The sequence below is a fragment of the Geotrypetes seraphini genome, chromosome 3 (assembly GCF_902459505.1).
Source record: "Geotrypetes seraphini chromosome 3, aGeoSer1.1, whole genome shotgun sequence".
NCBI lineage: Eukaryota > Metazoa > Chordata > Amphibia > Gymnophiona > Dermophiidae > Geotrypetes > Geotrypetes seraphini.
This window is the reverse complement of record NC_047086.1, coordinates 144,196,995-144,215,479: the sequence shown is the minus strand read 5'-3', so window position 1 is coordinate 144,215,479 and position 18,485 is coordinate 144,196,995. Positions and strand designations below refer to the sequence as shown.

General features: G+C 43.1%; 1 protein-coding gene across 4 annotated transcripts in view; it reads left to right on the top strand.

The window, feature by feature from the left end:
• ZNF512 (zinc finger protein 512) overlaps positions 1–18,485 on the top strand; it is a 98,284-nt gene that overhangs the window by 31,234 nt on the left and 48,565 nt on the right. The window lies entirely within an intron of this gene.

Sequence of the window (18,485 nt, the reverse complement as noted above, 5' to 3'; positions counted from 1 at the left end):
TCCTGGCCGATATTTAAAAAATCCAACCTATTGGACCCCTAATATTCTGTTTAGGGCCATATCTAGGCACCGGTACTGGATATCCGGAGCTAACCAAAGGGTCTGGCCACCAGAGCTTATGCCGGTCCCAGATAGTTTTCACTGAATATTTCTGGCACCCGCATAACTCTGGGCTCCTTTCTAATGTCTCCTGTATCATCCTTGACCTGCCCACCTTTTGTGGGGCCAGTCAGAGGCAATATTCAGTGGTTCTTCTGAATATCAGGGGTTAGGCGGCAACAGGCAATTTAAGTGGGCAGGAGCCTCTCCTGCCCACTTAAATCACTTTGAATATTGGCCAGTTGCCATATTAGATTATTTCTTTATCTTTATTGAATTTGATATACTGCTGGTGGTCACAGAGACTACATTGAGTATAAATAAACATCTATACCCATTTATATAGAAATCTGTGACTTCTAGCTTATGGACATTTTTTCTCATTCTGCTGACTAAGAATTCTAGGAAGATGGGGCTTTGGCACTCATTTTCAAAGCAGATGGATAATTGGGGGGCATTTTAAGATATCCATCTGCCCCAAACTTCCAGATTTTGATTTTGGAATGTTAGAATTTGGACTTCTACAATGCATCCAGATAGTAAGGGGGCATGTTTTGGACAGGGCTAGGAAGAGTGCATAATTAGGACATCCAACAATGATAATCAAGTGGGAAGAAACATCAAGTCTAAAAAGGAGAACATTTTTATTTAGACCTGTTTCGATTTTATGTACAGGATAATAAAAGGTACTCCTGATTGAGCAGCTGACCACTGGAGGGATTAAAGCATGAGCCCTTATGAATCTTCCAGTAGTTAACAGTCCCCCTCCCTCAGCCCTGAAAGTGAAACTAAGCTACCTGACAACATCAGGTATTATGAAAACAGCAGCAAGCAGGTCTGAAGGGTAACCTAGTGTTCATTGCAGTGGACTATAAACCAGGGGATCCAGGTTCAAATCCCACTTCAACCCTTTTTTTACTTTTAAATTTTTAAGCTCTCCTACTATATCTAAATATTAGACACCTGCAAGCCTGAGGGCTATTGAGGTGGTGAACATTCAGGTTCTGTAGGTATTTCCCTGTCTCTGGAGGGCTCACCATTTCAAATAAGAGTTGCAGTAGAACATGAACCTACATGTCCTGGATTAATATCCACTACACAGACTGCCTCTTTGCTCTGCAAGGATGTCTGTGTGACCATTTTTTATTCAAATACTCCCAGATGACCTTGTCCCTGGTTTTTGGGAGTTCATAATTTGGATGTTTTATTTTGGAAATGGCTGTTCATTTTGGCTGTTCCCAAGTATGCCCAACATTTTTCCTGTTTGAAAATGGCTGTGAGATGGATGAGTTTTTTTTGGACATTATGACATCTTTTGAAAATGCCCCTCCATGTATTGCTTTTCTCTGAGGAACTGTTGGGTCCAAGTTATTACATGTTTGAACATTGTATATGGTGCTTTTAATCCCTGTGAGGTTTGTTCATTTTATTATAAAGTTGAAAGTTTATAACAGTCATATCAGGCATTGATCAACAAACCTCATGATTTTATTCTTTCATATTGATTGCATTGAGGGAAATTTAGATTCTCTTTTGTACAGAATTGCTTAAAATTTGACATCTTCAGAGTACCCTAGAAGGTCTTAATATATATTTTTAGTATCTCTAGATGGTTGTTCAGTAGTGAGTAAATCACTAGTCAAAAAGACTTGATTGAAATCATTATTTTCCACAGACAGACTCATTCTTGCACGTATAATCTTAATATTTATAATCAGATGAACGTTTCATTATTTGAAAAATAACTTTTCAGATTTATTCCTCCCTCCATTTTACAAAACTGTAGAACGGTATTTAGCTCTGGCTGCGGCAGTAACAGCTCCGACGCTCACAGGATTCCTTTGAGCGTTGGAGCTATTACCGCCACAACTGGCGCTAAAAAACGCATTATGGTTTTGTAAAGGGGGGGGTCCAGTAGCATTGGCTTATTACTATTGTATCTACTCCCCCAGGACCCTGTTCCAACAGTGCCACAAAAATATAAGAAATTATCTCAAATCTAACCTGTCAATATACCAAACTGATAGTCCTAGGAGACATCCCACTTGAATCCAGGACAAAACAATATCCACAAACTTCCACAATTTCTTATTAGACAGCCAACTGGTCTTGAAATCATCAGAACCTACACATGAAAAAGGTCACACCCTAGACTTCACCCTAGACCCTAAGCTTATAACAGAAACTAATTGGACAACAGTCTTTTGGTCTTAACCACTACTTATTATACTTCACTTAGCCTCCACAAGGAAAAGCACACCATCAAAACCACCACTTGGAAAACCCTAACAAGAGACAAGATTAACACCAACCAATTCTGGAATAAGGCCTCTGAAATGCTAAACATCACTTCAACCAACCTCATAGCCTCACTCGATAACTAGAACAACACAATAGAGAAAACCCTCAACTTTGTTGCACCATTACGTCGCAAAAGCCGAAAATCAACAAAGACCTCTCCGTGGTTCACAGATGCTCTAAAAGCAGAAACACAGTCTTGCAGAAGACTAGAAAGATGATGGCAAAAGAATATCCCAGAACACAAATCAGCGTGGAGATCAGCTATCAACAAATACAAATTCCATATTGCTGAAGCCAAAAACCCCCCAATATACTCTTGAAATTGAGAGCAATAACTTTAATATAGTAACATAGTAGATGATAAAGACCAGATATTCCAAGATGGCGGCCAATTAGGTCATCAGCTGGGCTGTCTCCCTTACCTCACTATTTTGTTGGTTTTTTTTTTTTTTTTTTTGCTTTTTTTGTTTTATTTCATTTTTTATTTGATCATCTGTTTTATTGGGTTTATTTTGATTTTATTATTCTGTTTTGGGGCCTCCACTGTTATTTTTAAATTTAAACTACTAACTTTCTGATCTGACTGTTGGCTTCGGTCCAACGGTCGAAAGGCCTCCTTCCTACCTGCTATTCCTTGCACTACATGCTGGCGATCGTGATCTGGCCGTAAAGAGGGAGACGCTTCGCGTCGAAGGAGGAGGTGGCCTGTGGAGGTTTCAGCTGTAAGTGATGTGAGAGGGGCAGTTGAGCTGGAGATGAGTCCATCTCTTCAGCTGCTTCCAGCTGTGGCAGTGGTACGCTTTTCTCCCCAGATAGTGCCGAGTCAAGGCTTGTGTGCTGATCGAGAGCCAGCTGAGAGGAGTGCAATGCTTCATGTTGGGGGAGGTGGCCTATGAAGACATCAGTGGTTCTTTCTTGCCTGATTTCACTTTGACTTTGTGTGGCTTGACATCAGGGGACCTACCATGGCCTGTCTGGTATTCCAGCTCTCCTCGGCATGATGGATCCAGCCGTTGGGACCCTCCTGCCTCTTCTACCTCACCTTCGTCTCGGTCATTGTGTCCTGCCGTTGCCTTGCATAGGACTGAGCCTTATTTTTAAATTTCTAATTTGCTTAAAAATTTACTTTATTTACTGCTTCAATGGCCCGTTGGCCTGTCTCTGAGCCGGAGGATCGGGAACTGGAGTTGGCCGGTCAGATGTCGGTGAGGCTGTGGAGAGAGAGCCTGCGAATGTTGTGTGCTGTGCCCCTGTGGTCGGTGAATCAGCTGTGCCTGCCTCCTCCTTTCTACATGCAATCTTCAGCCGTTAGCCTTTTCCCACAGTTGGGATCTAGAGATCATCTTTGGCCAGTGATGGACTATCATTAAGGGTTCTTCTCGGCCATTGTATCCTGCTGTTGCCTTACACTGATTAGAGCCCAATTGGACTTCTATCTTGCTTGGACTGCTTTGAGGTTTCTGATTTACTTTAATGTTATTCTTTTTTTTTTTTTAATTATTTGAATTGTTATATCTTTACTATTTAATAATTGTTTTCTCAGGTACTTTAGCTAGATTGTGAGCCTTCGGGACAATTAGGGAAGTTCCAAGTACCTAATTTTATTTTGTTGTAACCCGTTCTGGGATCCTGGGGAGGACGGGCTATAAAAATGAACAAATAAATAAAGACCCGAATGGTCCGTCCAGTCTGCCCAACCTGATTCAGTCTAAAAATTTGTGGGGGTTTTTTTTCTGAAGTCTCCATCAAAGCTCACTCCAGTCCATCTACACCCTCCCAGCCATTGAAGCCCTCCCCAGCCCATCCTCCACCAAACGGCCATATACAGACACAGACCGTGCAAGTCTGCCCAGTACTGGCCTTACTATTGTTTTCTGATTCTAGATCTGTGTTCATCCCATGATTTTTTGAACTCTATCACCGTTTTCATCTTCATCAACTCTCTCGGGAGCGCATTCCAGGCATCCACCTCCGTAAAGAAGAATTTTCTTACATTGCTCTTGAGTCTACCACCCCTCAACCTCAAATTATGTCCTCTGGTTTTACCATTTTCCTTTCTCTGGAAAAGATTTTGTTCTACGTTGATACCTTTCAAGTATTTGACCGTCTGAATCGTATCTCCCCTGTCCCTCCTTTCCTCTAAGGTATATATATTCAGGGCTTCCAGTCTCTCCTCATATGTTTTTTGCCGCAGATCTCCTACCTTTTCGTTGCCCTCCTCTGGACCACTTCAAGCCTTTTTGTGTCCTTCACCAGATACAGTCTCCAAAACTGAACACAATACTCCAAAAAGCTATTCCATCTAATGCACACCACAACTTCACCCCAAGCCCTAGGTCAATCAGACATTGACTCCCAACCTAATGCACAGATTGTAGTGGACTTCTTCCAAAACAAGATTTTAAAAGTACAAGAAGTCAAGAAAGCTACCGCCACACCCCTATATCTCTCTACAATCAGAACTATGAGAAGAGACTGGAAGACCTAAAAATGGAGGAGAGGAGGGACAGGGGAAATATGATACAGATGTTTAAATACTTGAAAGGTTTTAATATAGAACTAAATCTTTTCTAGAGAAGAGAAAATGGTAAAACTAGAGGGCATAATTTGAGGTTGCAGAGAGGAAGACTCAGGAGCAATGTTAGGAAATTCTTTTTCACGGAGAGGGTGATAGATGCCTGGAATGCCCTCCCGAAGGAAGTGGTGGAGGAAAACGGTGATGGAATTCAAAAAAGCATGGGATAAGCAGAGAGGATCTCTAATTAGAAAATAAAGGATGTAAATTAAAGAACTAAGGCCGGTACTGGCAGACTTGCACGGTCTGTGTCCCATATGTGGTAATTTGGTGTAGGATGGGCAGGGAAGAGCATCAATGGAATCTCCACTAACTTGGAACATGAGGATGTTACTGGCCAGACTTTATGGTAGATATCCCGCAAACAGGATGGTGGATAGGCTGGAGTGAGTTTGGACAGCAACTTTAGCATTTGGAACCTAAGACAATACCAGGTGGACTTTACAGTCTAAGACCCAGAAATATCAATGAAGAGACAAGTTAATTTAATCATGTATTTTTAATGGTTATAACTAAAGGGCAGATTGGATGGATCGTTCCGGTCTTTATCTGCCGTCATTTACTATGTTATAGAATTCTGATACTAACCAAACTTCTTGAAATGCACATTAGCAAACAACTCTCCGCCTACATTGAAGAACATTCTTGCCTCCATCCTACTCAATTTGGATTCCGCTCAAATCACAGCACAGAGATCCTGTTATTGATATTAACCATCAAAATCAAGCTGCCTTCAATTCAGTAGACCATCAACTATTACTAGCCAAACTCAACAAAATAGGAATTGTAGGAACCGTCCTAAATTGGTTCAAAGACTTCCTTCAAAACAGACAATATCTTGTATACAAAGATGAAGTGTTTACAAAAAACTGACAAGCGTTCTGTGGCGTATCGCAAGGATCACCGTTATCACCAATCCTCTACAACCTGTTCATAAGCTTGCTATACAGTATCAAATTTGACAACAAGGAATGTATATTTTCACACGCAGATGACATTCTTCTACTTATCCCAATTAGCCTTGACTCTAACAACATAATGCTGATAATATCAAATGGAATAGACAAAATACAGATCTGGGCCGCATCTAACAAACTTAAATTAAACGTGTACAAAACCAAAATTCTGTGGTTTCATAAAGCTGTGCACACGGTTCCTAACGCTATAACTCTAACCTCAGGACCCACACTGGATATCAACAAGATGTCCAGAGTACTAGGAGTCATTCTTGACCACCCTATCGTATGAATCTCAAGTATCCAATCTATGGAAGAAAGCCTTCTACAATATGAGAAGACTAAGACTTATCAGGCCCTTTTTTCAAGAGTGCTACTTTGCCATGCTAAAGCAAATGCTTATACTATCCCAACTGGATTATTGAAACTCCTCTATTTGGGTCTAAACTCTCCTCTCCTGAACAAACTAAAACTAATCTGCTGGATTTTATCACAGACTGATCAATAGTTGTTCTGGGATGGTTGGATTTTTTTTCTTTCTTTCTTTTAGATGATATACTGCTGATGTGTGATGTATATGATGTGACTAAAAAATTATCCTGGACAGATAATTCTGAAACTGTAGAATAGGAGGATAGTGATCTCAAAGTTGGATAGTTTCCAGAATCCTTTAGGATGATGATAGATTACTCTAAACAAAAAAGTCAATGCTGTTCTTTTATTATTGATACCGTTTCTGTTTATTTAGTATTATTCATTGTATTAACTACCACTCAGTACTGCCCAAAAAAGGAATATTTGCTTGTTTTAGCTCTTCATTTCTTCATAGCAGCTATATCAAAATGACATAAGATTTGCCGCTGCTATAGTCCATCGTGCCCAGCAGTCCGCTCATGCTGCAGCCCTTAGGTCAAAGACCAGTGCCCTATTTGAGTCTAGCCTTACTTGCTTATGTCCTGTTCCAGTAGGAACTTATCCAACCCTGTCTTGAATTCCTGAAGGGTGCTTTCCTCTATAACAGCCTCCGGAAGAGCGTTCCAGATTTCTACCGCTCTCTGGGTGAAGAAGAACTTCTTTACGTTTGGACGGAATCTTTTCCCTTCTAACTTTAGCGAGTGCCCTCTCGTTCTCTTCACCTTGGAGAGGGTGAACAGTCTCTCTTTCTCTACCAAGTCAATTCCCTTCAATATCTTGAATGTTTCGATCATGTCCCCTCTCAGTCTTCTCTTCTGAAGGGAGAAGAGGCCCAGTTTCTCTAGCCTCTCGTTGTACGGCAGCTCCTCTCTGTGCCAGTGGCTCCTAAACGTTTGGAATCTCTTTATAAGGTGGTACCCTTTCCCGGCTTTGATAAGCCTCAATTGCCTCATGAGTCTCTCGTGGTTGAGTCTACTTTGAAGAAATCCTCTGGGACGAATGTGTACGTGTCTGTTCCTCCTGGTAGAGAGGGTAGGGCCATGGACAAGTTTGGTAGATATCTGTACCAAAACTCAATGTTGTCAAACAGAGCATCCAATTATACTTTTTTCTTTTCCTGTTATATGAAGTATCTTCTTAAGCAAATTTCTTCGCTTCAGCAATATCTGCCTTCACGTAAAGCCAAGAAATTTCAATCTCTGGTCTCTACCTCTCTGCAACTTTGAAAGTACATGGTGAGATCTATTTATGATACTTTCGAACTCTCATCTAGAGCAGCAGCTATGTCGGTGGCGATGAGACGATTGGGAAGGTTGCGTGTTTCAGACCTTGACGTTAACCACCAAGACCATCTGGCTAATGCTCCATGCCTTGGTGATGAGCTCTTTGGAGCCTCCACTGACACTGCTACCCAAAAGCTGTCCGCTCATGAGATGGGATGTGTTGGTTCAGCCCAAAAAGAAACCTACACCTGCTCGGCCTTTTAAGTCTGCTTCCTCTTACTAACGCCGATATGCTGCCAACCTACTCCTCAGGCACCTAACCAGCTTCGTCGACAACAACAACTGCCACGTCAACAACCTAAACAACTGGCTGCTCCTCAGAAACCTGCACAGCCTTTTTGACGTGTTCTTCAGAGCATAGCCAGTGTTCTCTGTTACTTCCTCTGCCTCAACCCATAAGGGGATGTCTTCAGATTTACATCAATCGCTGGGAGCTCATTACATCAGATCTTTGGGTCCTCAACATCATTCGTCAAGGGTATATCCTTCATTTTCACACTCTTCCTCTGGACCATCCTCCAAAAGAGTCTGCTTTAAATCTGATGATCTCTACTTCTGTAGGAGGTCCAATCTCTCCTCCTCCTCAATGCCATCGAGGAAGTTCCTTCCTCTCAACACGACCAAGGTTTTTACTCCCGATATTTCTTGGTCCCCAAAAAGACAGGAGGTCCGAGACCCATCCTGGATCTCCGAGATCTCAACAAATATCCTGTCAAAGAGAAGTTTTGAATTTGCTCGCTCACTCTCCTTTATCTCCTATTGGCTCAGAACGAATGGCTATGCTCTCTGGATCTCAAGGAAGCCTACACGCATATACCAATTCATCCGGCTTCCAGAAGATACCTCCACTTTCAAATCAGTCGTCATCACTACCAGTACAAAGTTCTTCCCTTCGGCCTGCCATCTTCTCCCAAAGTCTTCACGATGTGCTTAATTGTAGTGGCAACAGTCCTCCGATCCCAAGGTGTTCAGGTGTTTCCTTATCTGGATGATTGGTTGATCAAAGCTTCATCATCTCAGGAGGTGACCCTGGCGACAATACACAACAATTCTTTCCTTCAAACCTTGGGCTTTGAAATCAATTTCTCAAAGTCCAAGCTCCAACCAACTCAATGTCTTCAGTTCATTAGAGCTATTCTGAATACTACTCTCATGAGTGAGTTTCTTCCTCCCGATCGCCTAACTGCCTTGCTTCATCTCTGTCAACAGATATTTCAGCTCCAAACAATCTCTACGAGACGCATGATGGTTCTCTTAGGCCACATGGCCTCCACGGTTCATGTCACCCCACTAGTCAGATTACATCTCCGCATTCCTCAGTGGGCCCTAACTTCTCAGTGGTGTCAGGCGACAGATCCGCTCTCACAGCATATCTCTGTAAACTCATCTCTTCTGCAGTCACTCCACTGGTGGATGACCTCTTCCAGTCTATCCAGAGGTCTTCTTCATCTTCCTCTGCATCACCAAGTACTCATGATGGATGCTTTTCCCTATACCTGGAGAGCGCACATGAGCGGCCTTCAGACGTAGGGTTATTGGACTTCCAAAGAACGCAAATTTCACGTCAATTTGCTGGAACTCAGAGCGTTGTATTAAGCACTAAAAGCTTTCCAACATCTCCTGACCGACCGAGTTATCCTTCTTTGCACGGACAATCAAGTAATGATGTACTACATCAACAAGCAAGGAGGCACGGGCTCTTTTCTTCTTTGTCAAGAGGCTCAAAAGATTTGGCTTTGGGCGACCACCCGCGATCTTTTTCTGCAAGCAGTCTACAGACATGGCGAACAGAATTCCTTGGCAGACTTCAGCAGAATTCTCTAGCCTCACGAATGGACACTCAGCTCGACAACTCTTCAGTCCATCTTTGCACAATGGGGCACTCTTCAAGTGGACTTATTTGCAGCTCCCCACAACCACAAATTGCCCCGCTTCTGCTCCAGGCTTTACTCTCTTCACCGCCTGGAAGCAGATTCGTTTCTTCTGGATTGGATGCAATTGTTCCTCTATGTGTTCCCTCCCACTCCTCTCATCTTGAAAACTCTTTTCAAACTCAAGCAGGAGTTAGCCACCATGATACTCATAGCTCCTCGGTGGCCCAGATAGCATTGGTTCTCCCTTCTACTTCAACTCAGCACCAGGGAACCCGTCCTTCTTCCAATATTTCCTACTCTGCTCACACAGAATCAAGGATCTCTTCTTCATCCCAACCTGCAATCGTTACACCTGACAGCTTGGTATCTCTCGGGCTGACATCATTGCATCTCTCTCTCAGCCTGTCTTCATTATTATTGACGTTTCCAGGAAACCGGCCACTCAACATTGTTATCAACAAAGGTGGATTCGGTTTTCTTCCTGGTGTCTCTGCCATCATCATCATAATCCAGCTTCCTTGTCATTGGAATTTGTGCAGGATTATCTCCTTCATCTCTCTGATTCTTGTCTTAAATCTACATCTGTCAGAGTCCATCTCAGCGCTATTACAGCTTTTTATATGCCAGTCGAGGGAAAGCCTCTCACTGCTCTCCAGATTCATGAAAGGGCTGTTCAATGTTAAACCACCTCTCAAGCCTCCACCTATCGTCTGGGACCTTAATGTAGTTCTTTTCAGGTTGATGAAACCACCATTTGAACCAATGGCAACAGCTCATCTCAAATTTCTCACCTGGAAAGTAGTTTTTCTAATCTCCCTCACTTCTGCCAGGAGGGTCAGTGAGCTACAAGCGCAGATCCACCTTTCATAGTTTTTCACCATGATAAAGTGGTTCTGCGCACGCATCCTAAGTTTCTACCAACATTAGTAACGGACTTTCAATCAGTCCATTGTTCTTCCAGTCTTTTTTCCTAAGCCTCATTCTCATCCAGGAAAAACAGCACTGCACACTTTGGACTGTAAACGTGCTTTGGCCTACTACATCGATCGGACAAAGCCTCATAGAACATCTCCCCAACTCTTCATCTCATTTGATCCTAACAAGTTGGGTCATCCTGTTACCAAACAGACAATATCCAACTGGTTGGCTGCCTGTATCTCATTCTGCTATACTCAGACCGAACTGCCTCTGGAGAGTCATGTCACTGCTCACAAAGTCCGTGCCATGGCAGCTTCTGTAGCTTTCCTCAGATCTATTCCTATTGAAAAAATCTGCAAAGCTGCCACTTGGTCCTCAGTTCATACCTTCACTTCACATTACTGTCTGGAAATTTTTTCCAGACGAGATGGGCACTTTGGCCAGTCAGTTTTGCAAAATTTGTTTTCTTAAAGGCCAACTCTCCCTCTATCCCTTTCTAGTTAGCTTGGAGGTCACCCATTAGTGAGAATATGCTGCCTGCTTGTTATGGGATAAAGCATAGTTACCGTAACAGGTGTTATCCAAGGACAGCAGGCAGATATTCTCACAGCCTACCCACCTCCCCTGGTTGGCTTCTTAGCTGGCTTATCTTAACTGAGGGATTGCGCACCTATGTCGGGCGGGAAGGCATTTGCGCATGCGCGGCATGGGCTAATCATGAACTTTCTAAGCTTAAAGTTGTGATTCACTTTTCAAGTATCCTTACCGGGGCTCCATCGGTGATGTCACCCATTAGTGAGAATATCTGCCTGCTTGTCCCTGGATAACACCTTTTACGGTAAGTAACTGTGCTTTCTCTGCCTTCATCTATTGGCTGGGAGCCTAACCCACTTGCCTGGACTGATTAGCAGAATTCAAGGAAAATAAAATTAACAGATGTTTATTGTCATTGTGCCAGCACTCTGAAATAATTTGCCATTATATCTATAATTAAAGACTTCTTACTATAAGTTCAAAATTGGATTAAAGATATATTAAAAGTTTTTTTTTTTAAAATAACATTTTTTTTATAATATAGTCAGGACACAGGATGGTAGCAGCGCTAGGTCTAGGAGCTTCAGAGAGCTAAACTAATCTCTCTCTGTCTTTTAATCATATTAATGGTTTTCCTTTTCACCTAGAATAATTTTAAATTGTAAACCACGTAGATGTATTATGATATACAGCAGGGTTGCCCAACACGTCGATCGCGATCGACAGGTCGCTCGCTCAGGCGACCCCAGTCGATCACAGAGCGGGTTCCCTTCTTCCCTTCTCTTTTTTCCCCTCCTGACTGGCCTGCTCCTGAATTCTGCTGCTGCCTCCGCTGCTCAACATTTAAAAAAAAACAAAAAAAAAACGGCTTGGAGAATTTATGCTCCGGGGGCTAACGTGTGCTTGTACCGGCTTCCCTTCTCTTCCCTCTGAAACCGGAAGTTATGTCCGGGGGGGGGAGAGAAGGGAAGCCGGCACGCACATGTTAGAGCCCCGTTCGCGAGCTAAAGCGGGAGACAGGTCAGTGAAGCTTGCGATTTGCTCTTCTTGCTGCCAGGTCCTGCCTACTTTCTGTTTCCTCAAAGGCAGGACCCGGCAGCATTTCTCTCAATAGGTCGATCTTGGGCCGATCAGCCTTCCTCTCCCCGACGTCAATTCTGCCGTCGGAGAGGAAATTCTGGCCAGCGGAACTTCCTCTCCGACGGCAAAATTGACGTCGGGGAGAGGAATGCTGGAGGGCCCGAAGCAAGGAGAGCTTGGCCGGCGGCGGGTGGCTTTGGGGGCCTGTTATCTGGTGGCAGTGGCTTGGGGGAAGGCAGGGAGGGAGAAAGAGGGCAGGCAGGGAGACAGAAGGAAAGAAGAGAAACAGAAAAAAAGAAAGGGGGCATGAAGAGAGAAAGAAAGAGAGGGCAGGGAGAGAAGAAGAAAACGTTGGGGGGGCGAATGAGGTCTGGAGGAGAGGAAGCATACAGGCTAAAAGAAGGGAAGAAAGATTGGATGCACAGTCAGAAGAAGAAAGTGCAACCAGAGACTCATGAAATCACCAGACAAGGTAGGAAAAATGATTTTATTTTAAATTTAGTGATCAAAATGTGTCTGAATTTATATCTGCTCTCTATATTTTACAATATGGTCCCCTTTTACTAAACCGCAATAGAGGTTTTTAACGCAGGGAGCCTATGAGCGTCGAGAGAAGCGCTGGGCATTCAGCGCAGCTCCCTGCGCTAAAAACTGCTATCGTGGTTTAGTAAAAAGGGAGGGGGTGGGTATTTGTCTATTTTTGTATAGTTGTTACTGAGGTGACAGTGCATAGAGTCATCTGCTTTGACCTCTTTGAAAAAACCCCGGAATAGGAATGATAATTAACAATTCTATGCGTACAGTGTGCATTGTGTTTTTTTAAATTTTTATTGTTGGTAGATCATTTTGACTTGGTCATTTTAAAAGTAGCTCACAAGCCCAAAAAGTGTGGGCACCCCTGATATACAGTATATCAAGCTTTAATAAACTTGAAACCTGAAAAGCCTTCTAGAAGTTTCTCAGCTTTTGGAGAACAGACCCACTTAGTGCCACTGAGGGTTTCATCCTCACATGTGACTGTATCGATCCTGCTTGTCCATAGAAAATACCGTGTTTCCCCGATGATAAGGCAGGGCCATCAAATAAGACAGCCCCCCCTTTTTAGAACAAATTGTAAAATAAGGCACCCCCCCCCCCCGCAAATAAGCCACCCACCGATACCTGCGCTTACCCGAATCGGGTGATACGGTGGGTGACTCCGTGTGGTCCCTCCGTCTACCGCGGGGGTCGGCAACCCGCGGCTCCAGAGCCGCATGCGGCTCTTTTCCACCTTTGCCGTGGCTCCGGTAGTGTGTCATGCAGGCATGCAACTTACAAGTCCGGCGTCGCGGCGGGAAATAGCCATGCTGAACAGTGAGCTCAGCATGAACACAGATGAAAGCCTTGCTTGCTGATTGGTCCGGTGGCCGTGCCGCCGGACCAATCAGCAAGCAAGGCTCATCTGTGTAGTGCTGAGCTCACTGCTCAGCATGGCTATTTCCCGCCGCGACGCCGGACTTGTAAGATGCACGCCTGATAAAGAAATCATCCTGGCCGGGGTCGGTGTCATGCTCCGGAGATCTACAGCCTTCCTATCTCCCTCTCCCTTCTACCTGCTTCCGGCCACATCCCCTGCTCCGCGGCTCTCTTCGGCAACTCAGCAGCAGCGATCGACACAAGCTTCTGACGTCGGGGCCTACCCTCTGCGAGTCCCGCTTGTTTCAACTTCCTTTTTCCACAAAGGCGGGACTCGTAGAGGGAAGGCCTCGATGTCGGTAGCTTGTCTTGATCACCGCTGCTGACAAGTTGCTGAAGAGAGCCGCGGAGCAGGGGGGTGTTGCCAGGTGCAGGTAGAAGGGAGAGGGCCAGATGCAGGACTCGTGGGTGAGGGAGCAGAAGAGAGAGAGAAAGAGAGAGGGGAGGGAAACAAAAGGAAATATTTCATACTGGGCTGGGCCGGAGTGGAGGGAGGGTGGAAAGATTCTAGCTACAGGGTGCAGTAACAAAGGAAAAGGGGGGGAAAGCTGAAAATGGAGATAGTGACACAAAGAAGAGAAAGGGTAAGCAGGACCTACTGAATAAGGATAGAGATACAGAGGGGACATGAAGAGGAGGTGAAATAGAGACATAGAAGTAATGCTGAAAAAGTGGGGGGGGGGGGATAAAGACATTGAAAGGGTAAATAAGGCATCCCCCCGAAAATAACTGGTAACTTGGAGTCGGATGACAGCGGCACCCTTGGGAGACCCTTGAAAAAACACTTGGTTGTGAAACATGTCGGGTCTGACTCCCTGGGTTTTTGGCTGAGATAAGTACCGGTATTATCTACCATTTTAAAACATATATTATGACACTCAAGAAGTGAAGAGTTTTTGAAATATTTATTTATTCAAAGATTTTTTGATACATAGAAAAAATAAATAAAAAATAAAAAAGAGTTAAAATTAGGGGAAAAACATCATGCAAAATTGACTGCCAATGATGAAGCACCACAATCAGCTTCCCGCTTTTTGAATTATTACAAGCGGTGGAGTGGTGGGGCTGAGGCGTCTGTTTTTGAATACAACATATTAAATTGATGAAATTAAACACAATCCAGACAACGTTGATATTTATTCATGCTACTCGACTGGATTTAACCATTTTTGTTGAATTTTTGCCATAAGGTTTGTCAGCTTTAGAATGGGACATTAAATGGTACAGTATATGATGAATTACAATGGGACATTTAATGGTACGGTATATTATTGATTACAGTAGAAGGGGACAATGAATGGATCAGATTAATCAGAAGGGGACAATGATTGTCACAGAGTGATCAGAACTGGACATGAATGGCACATGATTGATCTGAAGGGGACAGGAATGGCACATGAGGATCAGAAGGGGTTACTAAAATGGTCCCCCCCCTGAAGTTTTAAGTCCTCCCCCCACTCGGATACCTCAATGCCATATCTTTTTTTTACCCTTAGACATGAGCACAAAAAGGAAAAGCTACACGATGGAGTACAAGATGGGAATTGTGGAAGAATCTTAGGGCCAAACTCTTCCTGCTTTCTGCAAGGAAAAGATGTTGAATATCCGAATGGTCCGCAAGTGGCGAGCAGAGTATGGTAAACTCATGGAACAAGTAGAAAATGGAAGAGGTACCAAACGCAAGAGTGGATCAGGTCGCCAAGCAACATTTCCAGAGCTGGAAGATCTGATCTGTGAATGGGTTGTTGACAGGAGAGCAAAGGCCTTGGTTGTGAATAGGGCTCAGATTCAAGAATATGCGCTTGCAATAGCACCACAGTTTGACATCCCGGAAAACTTCAAAGCATCAAAACACTGGTTGGATAATTTCCTTCAGCGAAACGAACTGTCTTTAAGAAGATCCACAACATTGTTTAGGCTGGAAGATGCTCAAGTTATTAAGAGAGCACTTGCATTCAAGTCCTTTATTGATGATATTGATTTCTCAAAATACAATCTTTCCAACATGATTGCTATGGATGAAACTGCAGTGTTTATGGGCCAATCATCTCAAACAACAATTGAACAGCGGGGTGCCTCCTCAGTGTACATTCCCTCCACTGCTTACGAAAGTGCACGTGTTACCTGTATTTTGGCAATTCGTCTAGATGGCACCAAAGTCACACCTCTAATCATTTCTAAGGGCAAGAAGGAAAAGATTGAACGTGTTTCAGGAATGTTTGTTCTTGAAACTGAAAAAGCCTGGGCCACACAAGCAGTCATAAGAAAATGGGTCAATTTAATGCTGCCACTTGTTATGCGAGGGAGCCAAAGAGGTCTGCTAGTCTGGGATGCAGCCAGCACTCATTGCGCTAAAGATATGAAGTCATTTCTTCATGAAAGAAAAATAGATCAAGTAATGATTCCCGCAGGAATGACGGCCTATCTCCAGACTTTGGATATTGCAATCAACAAGCCATTCAAGGACAATTTGCGCATGGAAATTAATGACTACATTGAAAATAGAATGGAGAGAAATCAGCGTGGAAACTTTGTGAAGCCTAAACTGCAAGAGGTTGTGACTTGGGTGAAGAATTCATGGGAGAAAATCACTGACAGTTGCATTGAACATGCGCTACGAGCAGGCTACCTTGATAAGAAGTACTCCTTTAAGGACAGTGCTGTTGCTAAACATGAGAGATTTGGTCACCAGATTCTAAAAGAAATCGAGTCAGAAGTAATTAACCTGGAAATTCAGAGTGGGGTTTGTTAAGATGATGTTCCAGAAGATGATGACTTGGTTGTCATTGAATAAATGTGTAAATGTACTGTACTATGCCATAGATTGTTGTATGGAAACAATAACACCGTTACAAGTTATGGATGCTCAATTTGTCTGGTTATGCTGGTTTGTAATGACAACTACCGTTATTACCATTATACTGTACCATATACAGGTAATAAAATTCTGTGGGTTTTTTTCAACAATAACTGTGTACTGTAGTCTTCTTCATGGGTAAATAAGGCATCCCCCCGAAAATAAGCCCTAGAGCATATTTTGGCCTTCCAAAAAAAATAAGACAGTGTCTTACCATCGGGGAAACAGGGTAGTTAAAACATGAGGAATTGCAGGAGGACCTTATGAGACTGGGCATCTAAAATAGAGATTAAATTTAATGTTAATAAGAACAAAGTGATACACCGAAAAAAATATCAACTGTGGATATACATTCTGGGTTCTATATTAAGAGTTATCACCTAGCAAAAGGATTGTGGAGTCTTGTGAAAAAAACTACTACTAATAATAATAATTACAGTATTTCTATAGCGCTACCAGACACACACAGTGCTGCACAGAGTCACAAAGAATAAGAAAAAACATTTTAAAATAATAATAATAATTTTATTCTTCTATACCGCCACAATCTTGCGACTTCTAGACGGTTTACAATCAAGAGAGCTGAACATTCAGCGAAACACAATATGCAGATATACATATGAATTACAGATAGCATAGACTTTAAGAAATCAAGAGTATAGAAAAACAATTTGCTTAGCAAGAGTATAAGATGTACATTTTGGTAGGTAGTGTCCGAGCGGACTTGCTTGGAATAAGCTGCATGTTTTAGAAAATAACAACGAAAAATAACGATATTATAAAGATAATAGATTATGTGTATCACAGTTTCGTGAGATTCAGGTGGATTGAGGAGGGGGGGAAAGGTAGTGGGTGGAGGGAAGAGGTAAGGCGGGGTAAAAGGTAAGGGTAGGGGTAGAAGGGACCATTTTTGGGGAGAGAGAGGGGAAAGCGGGTCAGTTGTTTAGGTATTTCAGGAACAGGTATGTTTTTAGGCGCTTCCTAAATTCCCCATAGGTAGTGGGCGAAAGCAGTTGATCTAGGTCTTTACCCCATAGGGCTGCTTGATGAGAGAGAAGGTGTTCATGGTGTTTCTTTAGTTTGCAACCTCTAACCGGAGGAGAAATGAATTTTGAGTGTGAGTTTCTCTTGTGTTTGTTGTTGGAAAATGAGAAAAGGTCTGTTATGTATTTGGGGGCAAGTCCATAGAGTACTTTGAAGCAGATGCAGGCGAATTTAAATCTTACTCGTGCTTCCGTTGGCAACCAGTGCAACTGCCGATAGTAAGTGTCACGTGGTCGTATTTCTTCAGCCCGAAAATAAGCCTGACCGCAGCATTTTGCATTATTTGAAGTCGTCTCATATTCTTTTGGGAGATTGCTAGATAGGCGATGTTGCAGTAGTCGAGTTGACTCAGTACGAGGGATTGCACTAGGATTCTGAAGGTAGATGTATCGAAGTATGATTTAATGGATCTGAGTTTCCAAAGTGTAAGAAAACCCTTTCTGAATAGGGAGTCCACTTGTTCCTTCATAGTTAGGCTTTGGTCTAGAGCAGGGGTGTCAAAGTCCCTCCTCGAGGGCCGGAATCCAGTCGGGTTTTCTGGATTTCCCCAATGAATATGCATTGAAAGCAGTGCATGCAAATAGATCTCATGCAGATTCATTGGGGAAATCCTGAAAACCCGACTGGATTCTGGCCCTCGAGGACCGACTTTGACACCTGTGGTCTAGAGTAACACCTAATATCTTTATGTTGGGCTGGATAGGGTAGGGCTCCTTTTATCAATCCGCGTTAGCGCGTGACTTTTCATCACGCGCTAACCCCTGTGCTGGCCAAAAACTACTGCCTGCTCAAGAAGAGGCGGTGGCGGCTTGATAAAAGGAGCCCTTAGTGTGCTGCAGTGGCCAAGTAAGCATTTTGTGTGTGTTTTTGAAATCCTCTTACAAAAAGATATAGGAGTACTAGAAAAAGGGAATGATAAAGGGTATGGGACAGCGCTCTTATGAGGAAAGACTAAACAGATTAGTTCTCATTAGTTTAGGGAAAGATTTATAAAATCATTGGTAGGGTAAATTGATATGGAGTGAATATTTATTCGATGTCGTACTAGAACTTGGGGACATTCCATGAAACTAACATAGCAGATTTAAATTGAAT